Source organism: Felis catus, chromosome X, assembly GCF_018350175.1.
Source record: "Felis catus isolate Fca126 chromosome X, F.catus_Fca126_mat1.0, whole genome shotgun sequence".
Taxonomy (NCBI): domain Eukaryota; kingdom Metazoa; phylum Chordata; class Mammalia; order Carnivora; family Felidae; genus Felis; species Felis catus.
This window is the reverse complement of record NC_058386.1, coordinates 4305516-4332380: the sequence shown is the minus strand read 5'-3', so window position 1 is coordinate 4332380 and position 26865 is coordinate 4305516. Positions and strand designations below refer to the sequence as shown.

At 44.0% G+C, this 26865-nt stretch overlaps 1 protein-coding gene across 4 annotated transcripts in view; it reads left to right on the top strand.

Annotated features, from left to right (window-relative positions):
- Positions 1 to 26865, top strand: part of LOC101082722 (pseudouridine 5'-phosphatase) — a 483897-nt gene that overhangs the window by 197881 nt on the left and 259151 nt on the right. The window lies entirely within an intron of this gene.

The window sequence follows — 26865 nt, the reverse complement described above, 5'->3', positions numbered from 1 at the left end:
CTGAGATACATCTTTGAGTCACAGTTCCCTGGGTAGAAAGACTTTCTGCTGAGATGAAAGAAACTTTTAAAATATTTTATATATTAAAGTAATTGCTGAAATGGTCATTGGCAAAGGAAGAAATGTTCTATTATTCTATTTAATATTTTAGAAGTGCTGGTGATTAAGACTCTGGAGATGTGTAGGTGGTAGCACAGTTTGGAAACATATATGAAAGTCTTGAAATGTACGTGCAGTAAAAAGCCCCGCATAGCACCCAGCCTATGTTAAGAGTTCAAGGATTCAAAAAATAGCACATAATGGTCATGATAGTAAGGTACCATGTAGGGACTTTGCAGTACACAGAGAGAATCGTGAGCATGTAACTACTAAAGGGTGGTGATGAGATGTTTGTTTATGTGTATGACAGTCAAGCCTTGAACAACGTGGGGGTTTCAGGGAGCCAACCCCACACACAGTTGAAAATCCACATAAACTTTGGACTCCCCCAAAACTACTAGCCTACTCTTGACCAGAAGCCTTAGCAACTGCATATACAGTCAACTAACACATATTTTATATATGTATTACATACTATATTCCTAGAAACAAGGTAGAGGAAAGAAAAATGTGATTAAGAAAATCATTAGGAAGAGAAAATGGATTTTCAAAACCACGGGTTTTGCAAAAATTGCACACGAATGCATCAGTGATGTTCCGACACGTGTTGTTCATGGGTCAGCTGTAGTTTCCTTGGCTGCTGGAATGAAGTGTTACAAACTGGTGGCTTACAATGACAAATGTATTCTCTGGTAAGTCAGGAAGCCAAAACTCCAAAAGCCCAAGGTGTCAGCAGAGGTGTGCACCCTCTGGAGGCCCTAACAACTATGCCTTCCTTGCCCCTTCCAGCTTCCAGTGCTGCCGTCCTTGGCTCTTTGGTCCATGACAGCATCCCTCCCTTCTCTGCCTCCCTCTCTATGTGGCCCTCCTCCCTGTGCATCTCTCTGTGTCCTCTCTTCTTAAAAGGATTTGGGGCCCACTCTAAATTCAGAACTGTTTCATCTCCAGATCCCTAATTACATGTGCAAAGACCTTTCTTCCAAATAAGGTCACATTCTGAGATTCTGGGTGGACCTCAGTTTTTTAGGGAGCACCGTGCATCCTTAGGATAGCCAGGGGGGATCAGAGTATGTCATCCCAAAATATGCCACTTTGACAGAAGGATTATTTTGAACTGAAGGCAATTAAGAAGCACCAAATGTAGAAAGAGCTCTGTGTCCCCCCACTGTCTGCCCAAAAGCAGGGCATACATTTACCTTCCTAAAGGTATTTTACTTCCCCTGCTCCTGTACCAGGAGGAGAACCACTTTGATCGTTGGAGACCGAAGATCGACAAACAAACCTTACTAAAATAATCCTTATCTTCCATTCATTTCTCTCCATGTTATTTACCTTCCCACAATTTACTACCCTAGGACCCTAGACACTTTTGCCTTTTCTTGTTTTCTTTTTAAAGTTTATTTATTTATTTTGAGAGAGACAAAGACAGTTCAAGTGGGGAAAGGGCAGAGAAAGAGTGAGGGAGAGAATCTGAAGCAGGCTCTGTGCTTGAGCACAGAGCCTGATGTGGGGCTTGAACTCACAAAACCATGAGTTCATGACCTGAGCTGAAACCAAAAGTCAGACACCTAACTGACTGAGCCACCCCGGTGCCCCTCCCTTTGCCTTTTCTTGTCACTTACCTACAATGTATTGCCCTTTGTTAAAATGGCATATAAGCTCCTTAGTCTGCCCGGGTCTTCTTTTCTATGAAGGACTCTATATGCACAAATAAACCCTCTTTACTATTAATCTATCTTTTAGCAGTGTAATTTGTGGGCCTCATTACTATAACCTAAGAGGGTAGAGGAAATTTTTTTCCTCCCCTACATATCCAAGGACGCTAAACTTTCTCCTCAATTTCTCCCCACAAAATGCAAGCACAGAACACAGTATCTGGAATGTGAGTATTCTTTGTCGCCATTCACCCCAGACCCCAACAGGAAGCCCTAGCAGACCACACCAGTCATGAACGCCATTCTTAGAGCATAGCCTAGAGGAGATCTTGAGTAGGGACAAAAGCAACTTGCACAGCTTTCCTTCCCTTCAATCCCATACTTAAACTTGGATAGCTTCCCCTAATGGAAAAGAAAGACCTTCTTCCGTGGAAAGGAGAATTGGCCCCAGAGTCTAGGAGAGTCCGGCCAAGAGCTTCTTCGCTGGGGCCTGGTACAGACCGCTTGGGAGCAATGGGCATAGGTGACAGGGACAAACAGGCTTTCTTCAGGAGGGCAGCCAAGTGAGAAAAAGAATCGAAAAGAGTGGGACCTCTTGTCCCACCACGTTGTGGAAGGAGAAATTGAGGCAGGGATGCTTTCTCTGAAAGAACCCTCCCAACAACCCAAGAGGAAACTGTTCCCTGTCATATGAGGCTGAATGCCAGACACTGGAGGAAAACAAAATTTAAAAAGTGATTGATCATTTCCAATAGAGTTCTTCAAGTCTGCTCACTTAGGACTAGCAGACCATTTCCCTCCACCCCCTCTACCCATAAAATAATCTCTGATGAGCCTTAGATTATATACAAGAAAGATTGCAAGTTCAAAGTTTTAGGAAACTAGGGCTGGTGGTTGTCCCCACCTCTTGGCTGATAAACAGTTTCTTCTTTCTTTCCTGTAATTCAGTTATGGTAAATATGGCACTTTGGCCTGACCTGGCTGATTCTCATCAACACCTATAATTTTCATAATAACTCTGTCCTTGTAATGTGAAAACAGCCGTAGACAATATCTAAGCCAGTGGATGTGTATGTGCCAATAAAACTTTATTTATAAAACCAGGCTGAGGGCTGGATTTGGCTCATGGGCTGTAATGTGCCAACCCTTGCTATAAACCATGAATCAAGCTGAGCCCTGAAAAAAAAAAAAAAAAAAAAAGCTTAAAAGACCCTTTATTTTAATTTTTTTTTTCAACGTTTATTTATTTTTGGGACAGAGAGAGACAGAGCATGAACGGGGGAGGGGCAGAGAGAGAGGGAGACACAGAATCGGAAACAGGCTCCAGGCTCCGAGCCATCAGCCCAGAGCCTGACGCGGGGCTCGAACTCACGGACCGCGAGATCGTGACCTGGCTGAAGTCGGACGCTTAACCGACTGCGCCACCCAGGCGCCCCAAAAGACCCTTTATTTTAGAGGAAAGGAGAGGCTCAAGCTTCCAGCTCAGTTTTGTCACACTATCCCAGAATGGCTTTTATCCCTTGATTTCAGTGAACACAGCAGAAGGAAGAGCTAATCCAATATCAACAATACCAAATATAGAAAAAATGGTATGCAGATCTTTGTGTTTTTTAAAGATCTTTATCCAACTCCTACATGGCTGCCTATAATTCTTGAGTTCTTTTCATGGAATAGCGTCTATCAGTGGTAACAATAAATATGTCGTCAGGTGTCAGGAAATTCATACTAAAATACGGATTTTAAATTCAAAATATAAAGTTATTTTCTCCAATGCTGTGGCTTCTGGGACACCTCTAAGGAAACCTATCACAGTAACACATTTTCCCCCATACTTTGGCAATACTGTCAATAAGAATAAAAGTCTATCTCGTCTTGAGCAACAGGAGGAAGGTGGTGTTGCAGTAGGAGGAACCTAGACTCCTCTTATCCGAAGACACAACTAGATAACCATCAAATCATCCCAGATACCCCAGAAATTGACTTGAGGACTGAGCAAAGAAACTCCACAACTAAAGAAAGAAAAGAGACAACACTGAAGAAGCCATGAGTCTTGGGGAAGAAGTCTTCTTTGCAAATTCTCGGCACCGTGAAATTTCATGAGGAGGAAAAGCTACAAAATGATTTGCAGATACACCTGTGATAAATCATGTCCAATGCAGATAGAATAAAGAATAAACAAAAATTAGGCACATTTTGTTCTCACTACCGGACTTCAAAAGGACAGAGTTATAATCACACTTTAAGAAGACAATTTTTTTTTTAATAGATGTGAGTCTCTGGAGGCTAAAAAAAAAAAGTTTCTCAACATAATTGCTCTATCTTGCTATTTTTCGTTTCCAACTGCCGAAGGATTTTTAAAACTTTGCCCAACTTATGACTCCCAGGTGCGAAGTTCATTCTACAAAACAGTTACTGAAAACTGTTCTCTTAAATTACATTTTGCTATGCGCCGGTTAGTGATATGAAATACCCATATTCTGTATGTCAGATATCTGGACATAAAGAAACAAGTAGAGTTTTCTTAAAGCTCGATAGCATAATAAACTAGAGACGAATTAAAAAAAAAGAATCTGTCTCATTTTGGGGGACAAGAAATTGGTTTCCCTCCATTTTCTTCAGTGTAAAAGATTTCACCAGATCTCTTAAAATGAGGGATGATACCTAGAGATAAAAAGTCACGGTTCGCATAAATCAAAAGAACCAAAGAGCTGAGAACAAGTTTGCAAAAAGATAATTTTAAGCATACATTATAATTGGTCTGCCACAGTACTTATCCATTATCTGCTTTTTTTTTCTTTTTTTTTAGTTATTACCAATTTTCTGGGACATAATGGACAATTGTGCTTAGGAATTTGAAAGTAAAATGTGACATTTGCAAAAAGGTTTCCTGTTCACCTTTGTACTTCTTAGGTTTGGCAGAATTGGTATTGCAAAAAAAAAGAGGAAAGAAAAAGAGAAAAAAAGTTGCTCTGTGAAGGTGGTTCTTAAATTGACATAATTCATGTGAACCTTGACCTGAAACGGGTAGCTTGCTCCATTTGTGTGAGATTTGATCTGTGCTTTAATCCTGCCCTGGGAACAAATGCTTAACTCTGCAAGGATGAAAGGATGGGGGTTACCGAGGACAACGGAGGAGATATGCATGTTCTGGAAGGTGACAGAAAAGAGAAAACTCTGTGCGTGTCAACCTGCACCATTAGGAACTGCAGAGACTTGTGCCTCCCATGTGGAATCACGGAAGAAAGTCCTGGTGGCAAGGGCCATCTATCACCTGTCAGCCACTGCATTGTGAGGCATGAGGGTGCCCAGGTAAGCATGCCTGCACCTGTCCACTTTGAAGTCCCCAGCCTGCCTGGAAGGCTCTGTTCTGGGACTATAAGCCGAAGAATGAAGGGAGGCACGGTTTGGGAAGTTTGCTTTAAGAAGTTCTTATAAATGGCATGGCCACACACACACACAGACACACACACACACACAGACACACACACACACACATTTTTTTTATAAACATTTAATTAAAGGAGAAGCTTCTTGCGTAAGGTGTTAACAGACATAAGTGACAAGTTAATTTTTACTAATTTAAAAGCTTCTGGGAGTGAACCTTCATAAGAGTTAAATATCTTGGAGCTAGCATTTTATTATTTTTTAACTTTATTTTCAGAGAGAGAGAGAGAGAGAGAGCACACACTCAGGGTTCCAACTCGTGAACCGTGAGATCATGACCTAATCCTAGATCGAGAGTCAGCTGCTTAACCCACTGAGCCACCCAGGTGTCCCTTGGACAAGCTTGCATTTTAAACACTCAAGCTGTTTTTTGTTGTTGTTGTTGTTGTTTTTATAAAGCAAGAGTGATTTTGTAGCCTTCTCGCCATAGCAGAGGCACCAGGAAGGGTAGGAAAGAACTGTAGAGGCAAATGATTTATCTTGTTTATCTTGGGGTGAGTCCTCGGGGTGCAGGCTGGGTCCTGTCCACTGCACCAGAGGTCCGTGGAATCCTGCATCTCCTGCAGACCTTCTTCCCATCGCAAGGTCTCCGCACAAAAGAACTGCCTCTCTTAAATGTTCTGATTTACGCTGACTTGCTCAGTAGCAATTAGGAACAGAAACAGAAATAGCAAAAGCCATTACTTTATCGGCCGCATACACTTCCATCCTGTGGTGTATAACAAATCTACCTAATTATTCCCTTTGCGTTAGACATCTTTGCTTTTAAATAGAACACGATCTCAAATGTTCACGTCCTTAGTTTTTCTGTCTCCTCCTTTCAGGAGCAAGCCTCTCAAGATTGTGGCCTGTACTTGCTGTCTCTGTGTGCTAATCCCTATTCCTTCCCAGGCCAGTGTCAGCCTGGCTTCTGGCCCTTTCATCCTCACCCCCCAAACAGTGGTCACAAGGACTCCAAAGATTCCATAGCATCGATTGCAACAGATCTGGGTTAGTTTTTTTTTTAAGGCTTTGTTCTTATGGGACTTCTCAGCAACATGGCCCCTTGGCCACTTCCCCATGGGAGATCACTGTACTGTCTTCTCTTGTTGTTCCTTACTGACAGATCCCTCCCTGTAACTTTTTCCAGTTTCATTCTCCTCTGCCACATTTGTCTGTTGGAGATGAGCAGGTCTTTGTCCTGCACTCTCTCTTGCTGTATCTCTGCTAGTGTCTCCCCAAGCTACTCTACTCAATCCCACAGTATCATGGAGAAACACCTGTCGATGATTTACAGGAGAGAGTAATAAGAGGGAACACTTACAAAGTGTTCACACCAGAACCTCACCATACCTACTCCTCGTAATGTCCCTATGAGGTAGGTCTTACTACTCCCTTTCAACAGATGAGGGAACAGAGGCATATGGAGATTAAGGAACTTGCCCAAGGTCAACATCCAGGATGCAGCAGAGACAGGATTTAATCCAATCTCTTTGTGTTCTTCTTAGACATTACGCTCATGACACTATCTTCTGAGCTCAGGATCTGTTTATCCAACTGCCCCTTTGTTGATTTTTCGGTGTCTTTTGTTTTTTGTTTTTTGTTTTTTTTTTTTAATTTTTTTTTCAACGTTTATTTATTTTGGGGACAGAGAGAGACAGAGCATGAACGGGGGAGGGGCAGAGAGAGAGGGAGACACAGAATCGGAAACAGGCTCCAGGCTCCGAGCCATCAGCCCAGAGCCTGACGCGGGGCTCGAACTCACGGACCGCGAGACCGTGACCTGGCTGAAGTTGGACGCTTAACCGACTGCGCCACCCAGGTGCCCCTTTCGGTGTCTTTTGAAGCTCAACATGTCTGAAACAAAACAAACGAAGTTGGAAACTTGGTTCTTGTTAAGAACCTCTCTGTGTCTTTGGGCAGGGCCACCATCCATCAGAAACCCCAGAGTCACTATGGTGAGTCTACAGGCATTAGAATCAGCTGGCAATGACCCCCAGCCCTGGCAGAAGGCTCTGGACCAATCCACTGGTTTTGACTTTATGCAAGAGCACCACAGGGCATCTGGGGAGCTACCATTGAGTTTAGAACGTGACTCCCATCCCCGGGTCACCAGATGGCCCTGGAGCTGAGCATCGCGCTGAAGTTCCAGGAGAAAAAAGAGAAAAGCAAGGTCAAGCAAGGTCTCCAGCTGAGACCTTGCCCTAAAGGAAAGTTCGAGAGAACAGCCCCCAGTCTCTTGGTTTCCATTTCTCCTGGTGAAGTGAACCCACCCTCCTTGTCTTTGTCCCATTTAGAGTCACAGCTGTTCTGTGCTCATCTGTGCCCTGTGGCAGATCTGGAAGTTTCTTGTCTTTATCCCGTGCCTTTTGTGGTGCAAATGGTGCAAATGAAGGTGAACTAGCACCTTGGTTAGTTCCTCTGTACACACTTTGAAAACAAAGTTCTGTTTTTAACAATGGCCTGGGATAGAATGCACTGGTCTGTAACAAGAGCATTCTGAGCCCCCCAGCTCCATCATATGAGAAGATATGTATTCACATCACAGAAAGGAAGGTTGGTGAAGGGCGGAGGGTGGGAACAGGCAAAGGAACACTGCGTTTTGGCAAAATACGATCGTTTAGGTACACCAGTACAAAATAGGGCTGCTAGATGAAATACAAGACAGCCATTTAAACTTGAATTTCATGTAAATATGGAACACACACTGAAAAGAATGATCCGTTGTTTATCTGATACTCAAATTTAACCGAGTATCCCATGTTTTTGTTTACTAAATATGGCACCCTTAGTACAAAGTCATTCGTGTGTAATATGTTGGCCTCTAGTTTCTGGTCTGTGCAATATAAGATTGATACCAGTGGTGAGGAATAAATAGTTAAGTGATGCTAATGTTTCTCTAGCATCGCGCTTTCAAACTGGGGTCCACATATCTGGAGGGTATGAAAGAGTGAGCTGGAGTTTACAAAGTTATAGCATAACTATGGTTTAGTTCTCTGCGTTATCAAGTATGGGAAGTGGCAAGTAATTTATAACAGATTTCTGGGCAAGTATCAATTGTATGGAAGTGATTTTTAACACATTTTTTTGGATGTGCCCAATTTTTTTCTGAGTTATTTATACTTTTAATTTTATATTACATCCAATATTGGGACATTCTTATGGGATGGAGTGATAAATTCACTTATGGGATGGAGTGTTAAAAATAAAACGTATGATGCTAAAGAGAACTCACATGTTGTTGTTACACATCCCAAGTGGTCCTGCCTGCTATATAGTCATCGCACCTAAATTGGAATGCTTGAGGAGGACTGTTCCAGTCCAGAGATAGCCACATAACAAGATGAACCGAGTTGATCTGAATCAGATCACAGACCCGATAGGATTCTAAGCACCCGGACAAACTCACGGTCCCGGGTACAAGCGCCAGCCGTCACAACAGGAACTTCATGTTGGCGAGGTCTTCTTCAAGTTGCCCTAGGCAAGCCAGGCCAACAGACAGACTTTCTATCTCCTCAAGATTTGGCCAAACGAGGTCATTCTGCATTGGGATAATTCAGAGTTCCTTTCTTGGTAGCACCCAATGGGTGATAAAATGGTTTTGTCAAAGTACAGAGAGCAGTTAAGGAAGGGCAGGTATAGTATCTTGCATTTGCAATAATTGTTTGTAGATTAAAGAACAGGATGGCATTAATTAAACCGAATTAGTGCTGACCTGCCTCCCTGTTCCCTTTCAAAGGCTTTGTCTTACATTCCATTTTCGTGGAATTAGAATCATTAAAAAGAAAAAGGAAAAAAAAAAAAAGAGAACAGAACAGAGTCTTCCAAGAAAAGATGTCGTTTTTCAGACCTGCAATTTAAGTTTTGCTCTTCTCGTTTGAGTGTGCCCATAATTCTTGCTGCCTTTGTGTTTTCTATTGTGTGTTTATTCAGTTACATTTTTAGATGCTAATTCCATAGTGCACTCCTGTCTGTTAGCAGAAGGCTGAGAGGCAGACACAGGTACAGAATTTGTTTGAGGGGTTCGTCTGGCCAGGGTCTCTAAAGACCATTTCCTCCATCGTAAAACATAGCATCGTCTTGGGAAAGGGACTGGTGAGCCAGAAGGAACGTACCCAGAAGCCCCAAACTGGGACAGTTCAGTAGTGTGTCCCCTGCATCCTCGCTCCCTGCGACCCCAGTTGTTGGCAGACACATGGCCGGCTGAGGTGCCACAATTTGCCTGTTGCTCAAACAGGGTTAGAAGGGTAGAAAAATCCAAACAGAAGGGAGAACAAGAAAAATCCAAACAAGGAGAGAAAGATAAGGAAACAGAATCCCGTGGCTACCAGCATACTTACAACTCAGCATTTGGGTCACGTTGTTTTAATACTGAATCTACAGCACCAGCTTGGTTTCTTTTTATGGAAAGAAAAATATTTTAATTGTAATCAGTGGCAGAAATTTGTCCCTTACAAGCAGAATATAAAATACAGGTAGAAGAGGGTGTTTTGTTTGTTTACTGTGTTTCCAAGACATGTTGTATATCATGTTTCTACTTGAGCATTGTAATATTTACCATCTGGTCTCCAACCCATCACAGCTTCTCTTTCCCGGAACATTCTGGCACCTGAGGAGTGCATAACCAAACCCTAGTCACTGGGGCAAATGCTTCTAATGCCCAAATCCTTACAAATCACTAGAGCACAGGCTTTTTTTTAGAAAAATGCAAGTAGGTCTAAAATGCCAATTATGCAGACAGTGCTCTCTGGACATTCAAGTTCTGTTCCTCATATGCCACTGCCGTGATTTCTTCCAGCTCTTTCTAGTCGGCATTCACACAACACATGGTTTTCACACAATTCCTTGGCACGGGGGGTACGGTCGTCAGCAAAACAGGTAGAGCTCCATGCCATTGGGAGGGTCACGTGCTAATGTAGAAGACAGCTCATAGACATGACAGATCCCTAAAATATTCAGTATGTTGGGGGCGCCTGGGTGCCCCCATCGGTTGGGTGCCCGACTTCAGTTCAGGTTATGATCTTGCGGTTTGTAGGTTCGAGCCCCGCGTCAGGCTTTTGCTGGTAGCTCAGAGCCTGGAGTCTGCGTCGGATTCTTTGTCTCCTCCTCTCTGCCCCTCTCCAGCTTGCTCTCTTTCTCTCTCTCTCTCAAAAATAAATAAAACATTAAAAAAATTAAATACACAGTATGTTGGATGGAGATGTGATTTCAAAGGAGACAAATAAACAGGGAATAGTAAGCATCAGGGCTCTGGTGAAAACATTAGGCAGGGCGTCAGGGAGGAACTCCTGAGATGGGGAGTTTGCAGGGGCCTGAAGGAAGTGAAAGCGTAAGTCACAAGGTTGCTGGGGTGAGAGCAGCTTCGGAAGCTGCAGGACCAGATGGAATGATTCTAAGGAGATGGAGTGAGTTTGGGGGCCAGCTCAGGAGAAGGAACTGGAAGCACTAAAGAGAATGTGTGGGCAGCAAGGTACACGTCCAATAAGTCACGAAGGACCAGAGAGCATGGAGTGTGGAGAGTCACCATACAGCCTGTGGCTTTGAGCTTGAGTAGACACGGAGCCAGATGCGGAAGGTGTTGGCTGAGACGGTGGGTGAGGGGTCCTAACGTTTCAGTGTGCTGATGGGGTGGGCCAGCGGGCAGCTGATGCAAAGGAGGCAGCAGGGAGACCACACAGGAGATGCGTGCATCAATCCAAGGCTGAGATAATGGTGTTAGGGCGTTGGGGAACACTTGTGCGATTCTAGATACATCTTGGTATATTTCCTAGCAGACCAGATGAGGGCTGGAGGAGGAAGATGGGGACTGGAGGCTAACAGGCAGGTTTGGGTCTGAGCTACCAGAAGGCTGAATGAGTCGCTGGTTTGTGGGTGAGAACACGATCTTGGTTTTGGATGTGCTTTGACTTGGCCATCAGATATCCAAATGAAGACGTCATAGAGGAATGATCCTATATTTCTGGGCTTCAGGGGAAAGGTCCACGGACATAAAAATTTGGCAGTCATTACTCTACAGTGGTATTCAAAAGCGTGAGGCTCAGTGAGTCAATTAGGAGTAACTGTAGACAGAGGAGCCACAAGGATTGAGTGCAAAGACGGATAGGACGTCAGAGGGACAGGAGGAACCAGGAAAGCAGACGGAGGACCGTGCAGAAATCCAGGAGGCAAAGAGGGAGAGATCAAAGAAACTGTTTCAAGGAGGAAACTCAGTCAATGGTGTCAGATGCCTTTGAGAGGTTAAGTTAGGGGGGTGCAGGAGTGCTGACCACACTGAGTCCCCCTTGGGTTCTCCACCCTGTTTCCTGCCCATGCAACGACCTCCCTCAGGGCTTGCGCTCCAGGCCTTGTGCGGGTTCATGAATTGCCTGACCTGGGTGTGGGGAGGCTTGTTCTGATCTTCCCCACAGAGGTGCAAGAGAAAACCCCAATTTAGGTAAATAGGAGAGGCGACTGGTGCACAGAAGGTGTCAGGTTAGACAGCTAATAGACAGCCTGCGGTGCACGGATGGCCCCCTTTAAATCACGACCCTGTGACCTCACTCCATAAAAACTGGGGATGAAGATCCAGACAAGGCACAGAATGCGGGGGAGGAAGGATGAGGGGGGACGGTGTTTGCACATCTCCTGGATAGTCTGCCCTCCTCATTCCCCCCCTACAGTACATTACCCTGGATGAAACTCTGTGGAAACCATGCTGAGCGGCTTCCTTCATTTTTTCAGTCTACCTGGAGGATGCCTTACCGAGGTTCCTCCACCTTCCATCAGGAGGTGTGAGAAATGACCATTGGCTTCACAGCACAGAGATCACTGGTGACTTTGAGTGGTGGTGGTGACATGCCCCTGGCGAGGATCCAAGACAAAATGGTAGAACAGTCGTAGACCGTTCTTCCAAGGAATTCTGTGCTTAGGGATCAAGAACAGCCGGGAGTGGGAGAAGGCTCAAGGGAGGGTTTGTTCATTTTGTTTATCCTGAAAGAAGGGATAGCCCATCGGTCTGCTGGTGGGAATGGGGAGTGGGTCCTGTAGACAGAATGAGATACTGCAGGAGACAGAGGGGACTTTGCCGGAGCAGAGGCAGGGAGAAGCGCTGGGAACCCATGTGCACCCTCTTCCTGATCTTTCCACTTGCCTCAGCTGAGTAGGGAGCAATCCTGTGAACTCAGAACACAGGTGAGGACGGGGGTAGAAATTGAAGCAGCCACTAAGGAAGAGTCATTGGATGGGGCGCCTGGGTGACTCAGTCGGTTAAGTGTCCAACTCTTGGTGTTGGCTCAGGTTATGATACCACAGTTCGTGAGTTCAAGCCGCAGGTTGGTCTCTGTGCTGACAGTGAGAAGCCTACTTGGGCTTGTCTCTCTCTCTCTTTCTCTCTCTTTGCCCCTCCCTGTTTCTCTCTCTCTCTCTCTCTCTCTCTCTCTCTCTCTCTCTCAAAGTAAATACACTTAAAAAGAAGAAGAGGAGTCATTGAGGAGAGTGGTTAAAAAAACAACAACAAAAACAAAGGTGTAGAGAAATGCAATCTGCTTAGCTGCCACATGGAATAGGTGAATAAACATGGAGAGGGCGATGGCGATTAACGGGATTTAAGTGTTTGCTTTGATGAAGGACCTCAAGGAGGTGATGAGGAGGAGACGAGTGAGTTAAGGATGTATGTACAGGACATTATAATGGTTGACGACAAAGTCAGAGTATGAGATGGGGGGGTAAAGAGCTCAAGGAGTCTGTGAGGAATCTTGGACAATGGCAGCATTAGTGGCTGGGAGGTTCTGTTTGGAGAGCATAATTTTAAGGTATGGGTCTGGCTTCAGCTCGGGTCACGATCTCACAGTTCATGGGTTCGAGCCCCACGTCAGGCTCTGTGCTGACATGCTCAGAGCCTGGAGCCTGCTTCCCATTCTGTGTCTCGCTCTGTCTCTGCCCTTCCCACACGTGTGTGTGAGCTCTCTCTCTCTCTCTCTCTCTCTCTCAAAAAATAAATAAGCATTAAAAAAAAGAGGCACTACTAGTATTTGCAAAATAAAGGGTGTGGCCAGAGGAGGGAAGGACTGAGATGTGTGTAGGACAAGACCACTGGGCGACCCACGGAGAGCCCCAGAGTTGGTACCAGGGTTAGTTTAAGCTGAAGACGTTTCAGATTCAACAGACACAGAACGAAGTCTCCGGTTTCACGAGCCTTCTCTTCTAAAGTTTCATTTGGATTTGGAAGTTCTTCGCTTGTAATTCTATGCAGCAGAATTAATGCAGGCACTAAGTGAACACCACATGGGTAGCAATGCAACAGAATTCAAGAGAAGCATCCCTTGGCTTCTGAATTTCAATGAGAAATGCATCTTTCCATTAAGATTCCCTACTTCCATGGGCAGGATTAGGGTGCAGGGGAAGGAGATTTTTTTGAAGGTTAGGATGGCATATCGGTCGTGTGAGTTTCAGCTTTTCAAAGAAAACCTCAAGATAAAAGATTTGCATTTCAGGCTGCAGTGAATTTCAGCTTCCTCCGCGTGGGACTCAATGAATGTCCATTGAGTTGGAGGGAATCGGAATTGGTTTCTGCGACACTGGCTTACAAATGCCAATGTCACCAGAGGCCCGGGTGCTTTTATTGCAGATGAAGGGATCGCACTATTTCTAGTACTCTTTTATTTTAGCTGGTGAGATGCCCTGATTCAATATGCATTTATTGACTGCCTGTCTGCAAAGAGCTCTGTGAGGGACTGTGCTTAATCAAAGACAACTCAAGAGCAGAGTGATAAGGGCTGATATCTCTGCCATCATCCACAGTTAATGTCTTTTTTTTTTTTTTTGAAGGCTTGTTAAATAGCAAGAAAGTGTTATGGGGGGGAAGGTTTAGCTCTGAAGCTGGTTAGAGATGAGACAGCTCAAAATGTTAGCCAAAGGGCTGTGGTCTTTATCGTTAGTGATGATTCCTTGTGAATGCATGTGCTGACCCAAGTGGGAGGAGTTCTGTTTGGCTGTCTCCCTTCCCCGCCCCCCGCCGCCCCATGGCATCCAAATCTCCCATCACCACCCCGTTCTCCCAGGCTTTTCCTTGCTTGGTGTGATTTTGGCAAAACATGCAGTGGTCACAAAACCACAGGTCAGGTGACTCTTAAAAGTGCAACCCTAATACCATCCATTAAGACCCAGGTCAAAGATCTATTTGGTAGGAATTCACACTGAACCAACCTCTTTAATGTTATTTGCAGAGGCTTTACTCCCTGAAGTCTGAAGCCACAACATGTTAGTTCCGAATGCTTACAAATTACAAGTCAGAAATCCACAGGCTTGTTTTGTTGTGTATCCTCCCTACTTTGTTTTTAGAAAATTTTTTTCAGGGATGGCCCTTGATTTGTGTGTGTGTCTCTCTTTGCCAACTTGATGTTTTGAAGCTTGCTAATTTGTCGGCAAGATGCAGGAAGTTCTTTATTTAAAATCAAAGTCAAAGTGCTATAAATGTAAGAAGAAGAAAAAAACATTCTGACATTTTTGTTTGCCCCCCTGCGTGTGCTTTAAGGTATTTTCATGCATGTTTTCTTTTTTTTTTTTTTTAATTTTTTTTAACGTTTATTTATTTTTGAGACAGAGAGAGACAGAGCATGAATGGGGGAGGGGCAGAGAGAGAGGGAGACACAGAATCGGAAACAGGCTCCAGGCTCTGAGCCATCAGCCCAGAGCCCGATGCGGGGCTCGAACTCACGGACCGTGAGATCGTGACCTGGCTGAAGTCAGACGCTTAACCGACTGAGCCACCCAGGCGCCCCTTCATGCATGTTTTCTATAAACATAAAAAAGAACGAATTGTTAAAAAAAATTTTTTTTGTGGATCTTGAATATTTTTTCTTTCATTTTCCTGGAAAAACTCTATACAGATATAAAAATAATGCTTTTATGAATTGCAAGTTTGTTTTACAAATTTTTTCAGTGAGCATCAAATGAAAGCAGTGGATATGAGGAATGCCAACCATTGGCAAACTCACACATTACGGTTTCTTCAAAGTATACCAGAGTTTGAGTAACATGTCAAAGTCAAATGAAAATGCCAGTTGCATTAGTGAACAAAGTTATGTATGTGTATGCTTTGTTCAGCAGCCCTGAATGCCATCAGTAGCCAAAGCCTTAATGTCTTGTATCTCTGCCATCTGTACCGTATGGCTATTGGCCTTATGGTCGCATAATGGCTGCTGCGCTTCCAGGCATCGCATCTGCATTCCATGTAGTAAGGAGGCAGTAATAAAAGAACAAAGGGTGAAGAGCTGAGGGTAACTTGCTGAATCTGATCCTCTAAGTAAACTTGATAAATTAAAGAAGCAAACCAGTATTTTAAAATTTTTTTTAAATGTTTATTTATTTTTGAGAGAGAGACAGACAGACAGACAGAGCATGAGTGGGGGAGGGGCAAAGAGAAAGGGAGACACAGAATCCGAGGCAGGCTCCAGTCTCTGAGCCATCAGCCCAGAGCCTAATGTGGGGCTCAAACTCATGAACCATGAGAGCATGACCTGAGCTGAAGTTGGACACTTAACTGACTGGGCCACCCAGATGCCCCAAACCAGTATTTTTTAAATGTTGTTTTGTTTTGTTTTTGTTTTTTGCCTTTTTTTGTTTTTTTACATGTTGATTTTTGAATTGGTTCTTTTTAACTAGTCTTAGTTGCAAAGAAACCTGGAGATGTGAGAGAAGAAGGAAAGGAAAAAGGAGGAGTGTGCGTGGTTTGGAGAGGCAGGACACAGACTCTATACCAGTCAGGCTCAGCATAACCTCCATGTCACCATGTGGGTTCCACAGGCAAGACTTGGGTCCCATGCTTGCTGATCCGATTACCCAGGAGAGTTCTGTGTGTGTGCGAACCAGGGAAACGCACGGCCATATTGGTGACTGGGTGAAAGCGTACCTGCATGGGTGTGATGCTTCATTGTACTGGCCCCCTTAGCTGGATCACACAGTATCCAGATATTTGGCTAAACCTTATTTCTGGGTGTATCTGTGAGGGGGTTTCCAGATGAGATGAGCCTTTGAAAGGGTCCACTGAGTGAAGCAGATGATCCTTCCCAGTGTGGGTGGGCCTCACTCCATCTGTCGATGGTGGGAATAGAACAAAAGAGTGGAGAACAGGAGAATTTGCCCTCTTTGGTCTGACTGGTTAAGCTGGGATGTGGGTCTTCACCTGCCCTCAGACTGCACCTTATATCATTGGTTCTGCTGGTTCTCGGGTCTCCAGACTCACGCTGCATTCCGCGACCACCTGTCTTGGGTCTCCAGGTTGCAGGGAGCAGATTGAGGGATTTCTCAGCCTGTATGATCATGAGTCAATGCTTGCTACTATGTATCTTTCGTATGTATGTGTATAAAGGAGATATGAAAACACAGGGGTAGATATTTATACAGGAGATATGGAGACACAGAGGGTCAATATCTATACAGGAGATATGGAAACACAGAGAGTAAAGGATACATGTATATACACACACACAAAAGATATGTATACCTGCGAGGAACATATATAAAGGATATATATAAATATGTATATGTAAATGATATATAGAGAAAGGATACATATATTAGTATAAAAAATACATACAATATAAAGGATGTATACAAAGGATACATACATATCCTATTGGTTCAGTTTCTTGGGATGAATACAATGGGGGAATCTAATAGTATGTGCGTTTATAGGAGAAGCTGGGAAAAAGCATCAGTTAGGTGATTCAGAGGAATGAATATCTGTGAGAGACACAGCAATGCTTTGGTTTCAAGTTAAGATGGGTTGCGGCTGCCTGGGTGGCTCAGTCGGTTGAGCATCCGACTCTAAATTTTGGCTCAGTTCATGACCTCACGGTTCAAGAGTTTGAGCGCAGCATCAGTCTCTGTGCCATCAGCACAGAGGGTTCTTGGGATTCTTGGGAAACCCTAATTGTCTCTTTTGTTGCAAGGTGGGGCTAGCAAAATATACAAGAGACAGTTTCTGCTTTCAGGGGTCTTGAAATGTATCCAGTAGCTAAGACTGGAGGCATGTGGACAAGAGAGTGGGAGACAGAGTATTACCAGGGGTCAGATGTGTGGTGCAGGTAATTATATTTTCTTATAATTACAGAGTCCTCTATCCGTCCCATCCATTCCTCTTCTGTCCTTTCCCTAAACGTCAGACACATATGACCAGAAGTGATTGAAACAGCTCTTTAAACTGATTGGGGGGCCACGAACTTGGAGGAAGGGGACACATTCAGCCACTGATTCAAAAGAAATTACACCTGAATTTTTCTGCAATTTACTATAGAGCGGAACACAGCTCACTGAGGAGACAGACACAAAACATTGGAGCAAAATGGTAGCAGGATATGTAACAAGTCTGCCTTTTTTTTTTTTTTAATGACTGAAAACAAACCATGTCTTTACGAGTTGGACACATGGAGGCAGATTTTAGAAAAATATCTCTGGGAAAATAAGCTGCCATTGAAAACAGCCCTTCAGAGCCGACCGCTTAGGAATGGTGCTTGAGAAATACAAAGGCTGATTCTCCATCTTGCCCGAAAATAGCTGAAGGAGATTCATTTGAATGCACCATTTCTGAAAAAACACTGCTGGGAGCTTATGTTGCTACAGATAGGAAGTAAACATTAATGGGACTCGTGACATGAGGCTCTGTGTATTGAGTTGTACGTTTGCAATTTCTGAATGTATAATTACATTTTATTATAACGAGAGAAACATCACTGGTAAATTGTGGACAAACGAGGGCACTGCCCTGTGTGTCCAGGTGACATCACAGTAGACAGCCAAGCCCTGTTTCCTGTTAGGCATTGTGCGAGTGTGGACCCTTTGTGCATCATCACAAGGTGTGCGTGAGATACGTGTGCATATTTAGATGCATGCGCAGATTTAGATGCATGTGCAGATTTAAATGCATATTTGGTCTCTGAAAATAAGGCCGGTCCAGGAAACGAAGGGCCATCCATTTCCAGGGTTCTCTGCCCTACCTTTGTCACAACTTGGTAAGCTTTGTGGATCCGAAATGCAGTACCTATTCAGTATAGACTGATACACTGACCTAAGTGGCGACCGTCGTTCCTGCTGGGCCATTGCAGACAACTGGAATGTATTCAAAGAGGCACCAAAACAGTCGTGAGTCTACTAAAAATAAAACCTGCATGACGCTGCACAAGGTGAGAGAGGAAGAGAGAGTCTCTGTCAAAACACAGACTTCTTCCGCCCACTGTGCCCTGAAAAGGAAATGAAATATGTCCCCGAGGGAACCTGTTTTGTCATTGTCTCGGGTTTTAGGGCCATAGCTCTGTATGCAGGATACGGGCGTTAATCACAAAAGCAGGCACATGAAAAACCCTGTCCCTCTTTCTTTTCAGCCTCCTTGAGTTGATTTACCCTACAGTGCCCTACGGTCTGTATGTTTCCAACCTTATTTGTGTCCCTATTTACAGCCACACTTGACTCTTAAAAAAATTTTTTTTTCAACATTTATTTATTTTTGGGACAGAGAGAGACAGAGCATGAACGGGGGAGGGGCAGAGAGAGAGGGAGACACAGAATCGGAAACAGGCTCCAGGCTCTGAGCCATCAGCCCAGAGCCCGACGCGGGGCTCGAACTCACGGACCGCGAGATCGTGACCTGGCTGAAGTCGGACGCTTAACCGACTGTGCCACCCAGGCGCCCCATACACTTGACTCTTGAACAAGGTGGGGGTCACGGGCACAGGCCCCATCAGTCTTTGACGTTATGCGTATAACTTTTGCAGCCCCCCAAAACTTCACCAGTAATAACCTACTGTGGACCAGAAGCCTTACCCCATAACATAAACACTTGATTAACACATGGTTTGTATATGCTATGTATTAAATACTGTATTCTTCCAATAGAGTGAGCTAGAGGTAACAAAATGGATTAATTGGAGGGAAAATGCCTTTATAGGACTGGACTGTTGAAACACATGTGCACATAAATGGACCCCTACAGTTCAAATCCATGCTGGTCAAGGGTCAGTTATACACCGTTGGAGGAAAACTTTTGACAAATATTTTACAACCCTTCACTTATATCCCTTGTATATATAATTTGGGTATCACTGTCGGGAGATTAAATGAACACTGCTATGAAGATATTTAGGCTCCCAGATGAGAGAATTTGGAACGAGGCACAAGCATTGCTCTTTGAAACTTTTTTTTTTTTTCTTGAACGGTAGAGTCACATACTGCACATATAGAATACCCTCATCTGTGAAAAGATTCAAACTCAGAATAATTTGGGGATAACTTAGGTAAACAGAGATAGCTAATATTTTGTAGACCAACCATTTTCAAGAAAGTTTCTGATGCAGGGTTGGACTGTGTCAGATACAAAAGACTGATTTTTTGAAAATTAGAAAAATCAATTTTTGGGCGGGCGCCTGGGTGGCTTAGTCAGTTAAGCATCTGACTCTTGATTTTGACTCAGGTCATGATCTCATGACTCATGACTTCGAGCCCCATGTTGGTCAGTAGGCTGACAGTGTGGAGCCTGCTTTGGATTGTCTCTCTTTCCCTCTCTCTCTGCCCCTCCACACATGCTGTCTCTCTCTCTCAAAATAAATTTAACAAAGATGTAGAATAAAAAAAATTTAAAAAAAGAAAAATCAATCTTCTATGTAAGGGAATTATTATATCACTGTCTCAATAAGCTATTGATCCCTCTGTAAAAAGATTGCTTTTAAATTGCCTAGATTATGATAAAATTGGGACTGGGAAGGTCTTTGCTAAAGAAAGCTCTCGCAAATTTTAAATACTTTAAACAATGTTTCCTTTATGAAAATTCTAGAGTTTCTCACAGTGTTGTTTTTTATAAGTAGGTAAACTTTATAGATCCAAAATGCAGTGCATATTAAATGTGTGGTATCTCATACAGATAAATGCTAGATTTCTATTCCAATCATGTACATAACAGTATATAGTTATTCCAGGAGTAAAAGGAGTGAGTCACTAATAATCGAAGCAATCCATAAATATATTGATCACTTTGGCCCAATAATTCCATTTCTAGAAATTCAGCCTTCAGAAATTATGGTTTTGATTTTCATTTCCCTGATGATGAGTGTTGTCAGGCACTTTCTCATGTAGCTGTTGCCCCATCTGGACGTCATCTTTGGAAAAAAATGTCGATTTAGGTCCTCTGCCCATTTTTTAATCAGATTTTTTTCTATTCAGGTGTGTTGTGATTTCTGGGCACAGTTTGGGTGTTAACCCCCTTATCAGATACAGGATTTGCAAATATATTCTCTCATTCCAAAGGCTGACTTTTTATTTTGCTGACTGCTTCTTTTGCTGTGAAGAAGCTTCGTAGTTGGATGTAGTCCCACGTCTTTATTTTTGCTTTTCTTGCTTCTGGTTTTGTTGTCATATCTCGGAAATCACTGCCAACACCGATGTCAAGGGGGTTTCCCCCTTGTGTTTTCTTCAAGGAGCTTTATACTTTCAGGTCTCAGGTTTAAGTCTTTAATCCACTTTTACTTCATTTTTGTGAGTGGTACAAGGATTCCACTTTCATTCATGGTCATCATTTTGCAGCATACAGATCTTCCTCTACTTACATTGGGGTTACGTCCCAGTGAAACCCATCATAGCTTGAAAATGTCACGACGTTGAAAATGCATTTAATACACCTACCCTGTGGAAGGAACATGATAGGCCTGCATTCAACATGCTCAGCACAGTTGTCTTAGCCCATAGTTGGGCAAAATCATCTCACACACAGACTGTTTTATACTAGAGTGTTGAATATCTCATGTAATTTATGGACTACTGTATGGAAAGTGACTTCCAGATGGATGTGTGGGAACAGAATGGTTGTAAATGTATTGGTTTTTGATTTGTGATTGTGTGGCTCACCTTTGCTGTCTAACATCACAAGAGAGTATTGTACCCCATATCACTAGCCTGGGGAAAAGATCAAAATTCAAAACCAGAGGTATGGTTTCTACTGATTGTGTGTCGCTTTTGCACCCTGGTAAACTTGAAACGTCATTAGGTCAAAGCATCCTAGGTCCTTTATACCATCTGTATAAAGGTATCCAATCAACGCATTGTTGTGTTAAACTTACACAATGTTATATGTGAATTATATGTCAGTTACATCTCATCAACTGATGAACGGATAAAGAAATTTCTACATGCAGTGATCAAACTCTTTGGGAACAGGCTCTCTGTTTCTTGAGTTCTTTTTTTTTTTTTTTTTCCCATCTAGAATTGGACTCAGGCTGCCCTACCCTGCTCTCCCCCTGATTTACACTGTCAGACCCCGTGCACCTTGAGGCCCCTTCCCCGGGAATCCCCAAACCTTTTTCAGCCTTCACCGCTGGCCTCAATTTGGCCTTCCAGCCATGCCCAGTGGGTCAGTTTCCCCCCTGCATCCGACAGTGTGTCTTAACTCTGCCAGCAGTTAACAGTGATGAGAACCATCCTTCCTTAGAGTTTCTGCCTGGAACATATTTAGAATTCACCATGTCTCTAAACTCAAGGCAATTTTCAATGTGGCCATGGGGGATTTGATCCATAATCATGTCTTTATCTCTTTTCTTTGTCTTCATATGGTTTCTGGCTTGCACAAGTCACTGTCCCTAAAAGCTGTGTTTGAAGTTTCTCACTAAGGAATGGGGAAGTTGTCCCTGCTGATGTCAGTTATCTCCTGTCTAATGGTAGAAAGCTAAGGGGGCCACCCAGCAGCTGACTCTACATCTGTGTACTTTCTGGATATGCAATGGTAATGGTGAGCAGCAGGCATTTCCAAACTGGCTTATCTTTGCGGAAGGAACCTCTCACTCCCAGAGCCATTGCATGGTAAAATGTCTCACACTGAGCTCTCTGAACGGGGTCCTGGAGAATGGGGCAAGCGAAAGATAATGGAAAGGTTACAATTAGCAGCCTTTAGGGATAAAACGTCTTAAGGTAGAGAGCAGAAAGGATTGTTGGGAAGAAAACACTTCAATCTGACCACAAGGAACAACTGCCAGGTCAGGAAATCAGAGGGGGAAATTGTCAGTTCAGTGTCATCAGAGGGAAAATGGCCAATACTATTGATGAAAACAGTTTCACATTACCCCATGGAATCTGAGACTTTGGGTCTGAGTCTACTAAAAATAACTATCATTACTGTGCTTCTGTATTTAAGAAAATTCACGGACCTCACTTGCTCATGCTCACCCTGAAAATAGTAATTACGGGGCGCTGTTTCCTGTGTTACAGTGTCTGGGCTGATTGCAGCGCAAAGGTCGTTGGGTAATCATCACCACTGGTATTTATCATCCTGAGTTTACCACCGAGTAGAGCTCACAGTTAGGGAAGTCCTGCTCACTGAGGCAGGACGCATCAGAGACTCCGATGCCAGCAAATTTCAGAGCCGTGACTGCCGCTCAGGCCTTGTCACTTCTGACCCATTACTCTTGCCCAGAAAGACCGCCGCAGCGTTTGGTATGAATATCCAGGTTATCACCTTCATGACTGTTAGCCTTGGCTCCTGCGTGAATCTCAAGCACAGTTTCCAGGAAAATGTCGTCAGCTGCTTGAAGGAGCGCTGTGAAGGAGGTGGGGTGAGGAAGGGGTGGGGACAGAGTCTTCCGAGGAGTCTGGACATGTGTTCATGTGCTGGCCATGACAAGCCCAGAGTAGTGAATGGAGAAGGCGGACGTCAACGAATGAGAAGTGAAATAGACTCACGCAGTAAAGAGGTGACTGAACCTTTAGAACCTTTAGGGTATGGAGGGCTTGCGCTTCCCTCTCTCCTTGTGTTCTTCCTCATCCCTGCTCTGCCCTCTGCCCCTGGGAGGCTGATCTGTACGGATGCCATCAACCAGGCTGACGCACGTCTGGCTTCCTGGTGGGTTTGGCCAGTGGAGAGCTCCATCTGGACTGTGGATTCAGGGAGAAGAGGAAAGTCAGTCTACCAGTTCCCTTGGCTGACGTCCTTCCAGGTATCTTGTGTTGGCTGAGCCCTCTACCAAATGCCATTGCTCCTGACCTGATGGCTGAGTCCACACAATCTGTACCATTCTGGTGTCAGCCATGACTCCTTCCCTTTGCCCACCTATGCCTAGTGGTTCAAGCAGTACGGATGCTACTGACTTCGAATCATTCTTTTTGCATGTGTTGAAAGTTGTTCCGTGCATCATAAAAGGTTTAGCCTGGCCTCTACACACCCCTGCCGCCCGCATGCCCTTGGATTTGTCAACCAAAGACGTCTCCAAGACATCTCCAACTTTCCCCTGGGGGACAAACCAGCTCCCTGACGAGAACCACTACTCTGCATCCACACTTTTATAAATAGACCCATTGCAAGGCGATCCTTCTCTAATTACTCTGTCTGTATGGAGATTCTGACTGATTCAATGAGGAAAAGAGTAAAGAATGTGAGACCATTTATTCTTGAGGAAGCAAAAGGATGATATAAAAGCTTTAGACAGGTAGTGCTGAAAAAGAAAGAAGGAATGTTTTTCAAAGGAAGTGAAAATGGCATTACTTAGCTCTAAGAAGACATTGCTCACTTGGTAAAGCCTTTAGTTTTTGGAAACTTAGCAGTACTGAGACACGTATGATCTAATTTAGAGACATTTGTTGACTATTAAAATAGGTCTAAGGCAGTCATTCTCAACCACTGGCAATTTTGCCTCTTAGGGGACATTTGGCATTTTTCGTTGTCACACTTGAAGGAGGTAGGTGCCACCTGCATGTGGTGGGCGGAGACCAGGGATGTTGCCCATCACCCTATGCTGCAAAGGACACCCCACCCCACAGAGTCATGCAGCCACCAGTGTTAGCAGGTGCAAGGCTGAGGAGCCCTGGTCTAAGGAAGGAGAACGAACTGGAGACATAAAGACTGGCATCCAGTGTTATTTGCCTAACAAAAGCCGTGTCACTTTATGCATCGAATTTAACGTTAGAGATTTCAGTTTACCAACTAGGTACATTGAAGGGTCAGAAGAGAGTATTTCCCAGCATCTGTTCAGTTCTTGCTTTCCAAGATACCAGCTCTCTTTTCCCAGCGATGTTTAAAATTCTATAATCAAGTATTTGTGTATTGCAGCCCTCCCCCCACTGTCTGCCCAGGGCAGCATCTCTGTGGCTCTATGGTTACCTCTTAGAGTCAGAGTTCTTTAGGGAATGTGATGCCTCAGATCCAGTGATGTTGGGCTTGTAATTCTGGTGTCACTACCTGAAAGATTGTCATTGCTGCTTTTCAGTTGAGTGAGTGGAGAGTCATTGTCACCGAATGCATTGCTCAACAGATTCATAAGGCAGCTCTCATGCACCTTGAAGCACACACATAAGTGCAAGGCTTACGTGTGTCCTTCAGTTAGTTTATAGTTGATGAGAGAGGTGAGACGGCCACATGAAAAGCTAAGTAGCAGCGCCATTTTTAATGTAAAAAAAATTTTTAATGTGTATTGATTTTTGAGAGACAGAGACAGACAGAGCATGAGCAGGGGAGGGGCAGAGAGAGAAGGAGACACAGAATCCAAAGCAGGCTCCACGTTCCAATCTGTCAGCACAGAGCCTGACGTGGGGCTCACACTCACAAACCGCGAGTTCGTGACCTGAGCCAAAGTCGGATGCCTAACTGACTGAGCCACCCAGGTGCCCCAGCACCATTTTTATTTATTTTTATTTTTTTATTTTTTATACTAAATATAATTTATTGTCAAATTGGTTTCCATACAACACCCAGTGCTCATCCCAACAGGTGCCCTCCTCAATGCCTATCACCCACTTTCCCCTCTCCCCCACGCTCCATCAACCCTCAGTTTGTTCTCAGTATTTAAGAGTCTCTTACGGTTTGCCTACTTCCCTCTCTGTAACTTTTTTTCCCCCTTCTCCTCCCCCATGGTCTTCTGTTAAGTTTCTCAGGATCCACTTATGAGTGAAAACATATGGTATCTGTCTTTCTCTGCCTAACTTATTTCACTTAGCATAACACTTTCCAGTTCCATCCACATTGCTACAAATGGCCAGATTTCGTTCTTTCTCGTTGCCAAGTGGTATTCCATTGTGTATATAAACCACAACTTCTGTATCCATTCATCAGTTGATGGGCATTTAGGCTCTTTCCATAATTTGGCTATTGTTGAGAGTGCTGCTATAAACATTGGGGTACAAGGGCCCCTATGCATCAGTACTCCTGTATCCCTTGGGTCAATTCCTAGCAGTGCTGTTGCTGGGTCATAGGGTAGATCTATTTTTAATTTTTGAGGAACCTCCACACTGTTTTCCAGAGCAGCTGCACCAGTTTGCATTCCCACCAACAGTGCAAGAGGGTTCCCGTTTCTCCACATCCTCACCAGCATCTATAGTCTCCTGATTTGTTCATTTAAGCCACTCTGACCAGCGTGAGGTAGTATCTCAGTGTGGTTTTGTTTTGTATTTCCCTGATGAGGAGCTACGTTGAGCATCTTTTCATGTGCCTGTTGGCCATGCGGATGTCTTCTTTAGAAAAGTGTCTATTCATGTTTTCTGCCCATTTCTTCACTGGGTTATTTGTTTTTCGGGTGTGGAGTTTGGTGAGTTCTTTATAGATTTTGGATACTAGCCCTTTATCCAATATGTCATTTACCAATGTCTTTTCCCATTCCATCAGTTGCCTTTTAGTTTTGTTGATTGTTTCCTTTGCAGCCCCAGCACCATTTTTAAATACCCACACGAACAAGATGGCAGCATAAAGATGCTACTGAGTTGACATTCATCAACTCAACTGTAGATGGCCTGCTTGAAAGGGAATCTACTTTTTTTTGGGGGGTGGGGGGAATCTACTTCTGATGCTGGGCTTCTAGATGTTCCATTGGTTATGCTAAGGTGATATGGAATTTACTATCTTCATGTTCCCACATAAGCCTGAAATAGTACTTTGGAGAGGGAGGCACGTATTGGGACTTACGACATTTCTAATCTGTAAGGGGCATGTAACTTTGGCATGACCACAGCCAACGTTTGCATGGAAGGGTAGCAGTAGTTGAACCTGGGTCGTTGCATATGTTACCAATCAACATCATTATCATTGTCCTATCACATCCACACCTTGTGACTTTCTATTCTGCAGTAAGACCATACTGAGTGTTCTAAATGTATTGTCTGTTTTTCATTCTCAAGAATAGTCTTATCAGGTATGCACATGTTATTTTTTTAAGTTCTTATTTGAAAGAGAGAGAGATAGCAGGGAAGGGGTAGAGACAGAGAGTGAGAGAAAATCCCCAGTAGACTCTGCACTATGAGCACAGAGCCCAGCGCAGAGCTCGAACTCACAAACTGTGAAATCATGACCTGAGGCAAAACCAAGTGTCAGAAGGTCGGCTGACTGAGCCACCCAGGTGCCCCATGTATATGTGCATTATGATGACGACTTTGCAGACTATGTCAACGGGGCTGGCAGTCGAGCCATGACTGATCTGTCTCCACTTGTCCTTGCCAAGGGGAGTGGCCTGTATCTCACTGAATGACCTATGGATGTTTATAAATGTGTTTGGAAGGAGATGGACAGATATCACAAAAGAGGTGGACCTTTAACCAGCCCTTGAAGGACACGGTTTGACTAAGCAAAGGTGAAGGGGTAGATTGGGCTGATGGGAGCAGATTCCCGTGGCCCTGGAATCTCAAGTTAAGGGGCATGGATTCTGCCATTTTGAAAGCCACAGCCCCCAAGTTAAATCCAGTCTCTCACCTGTTT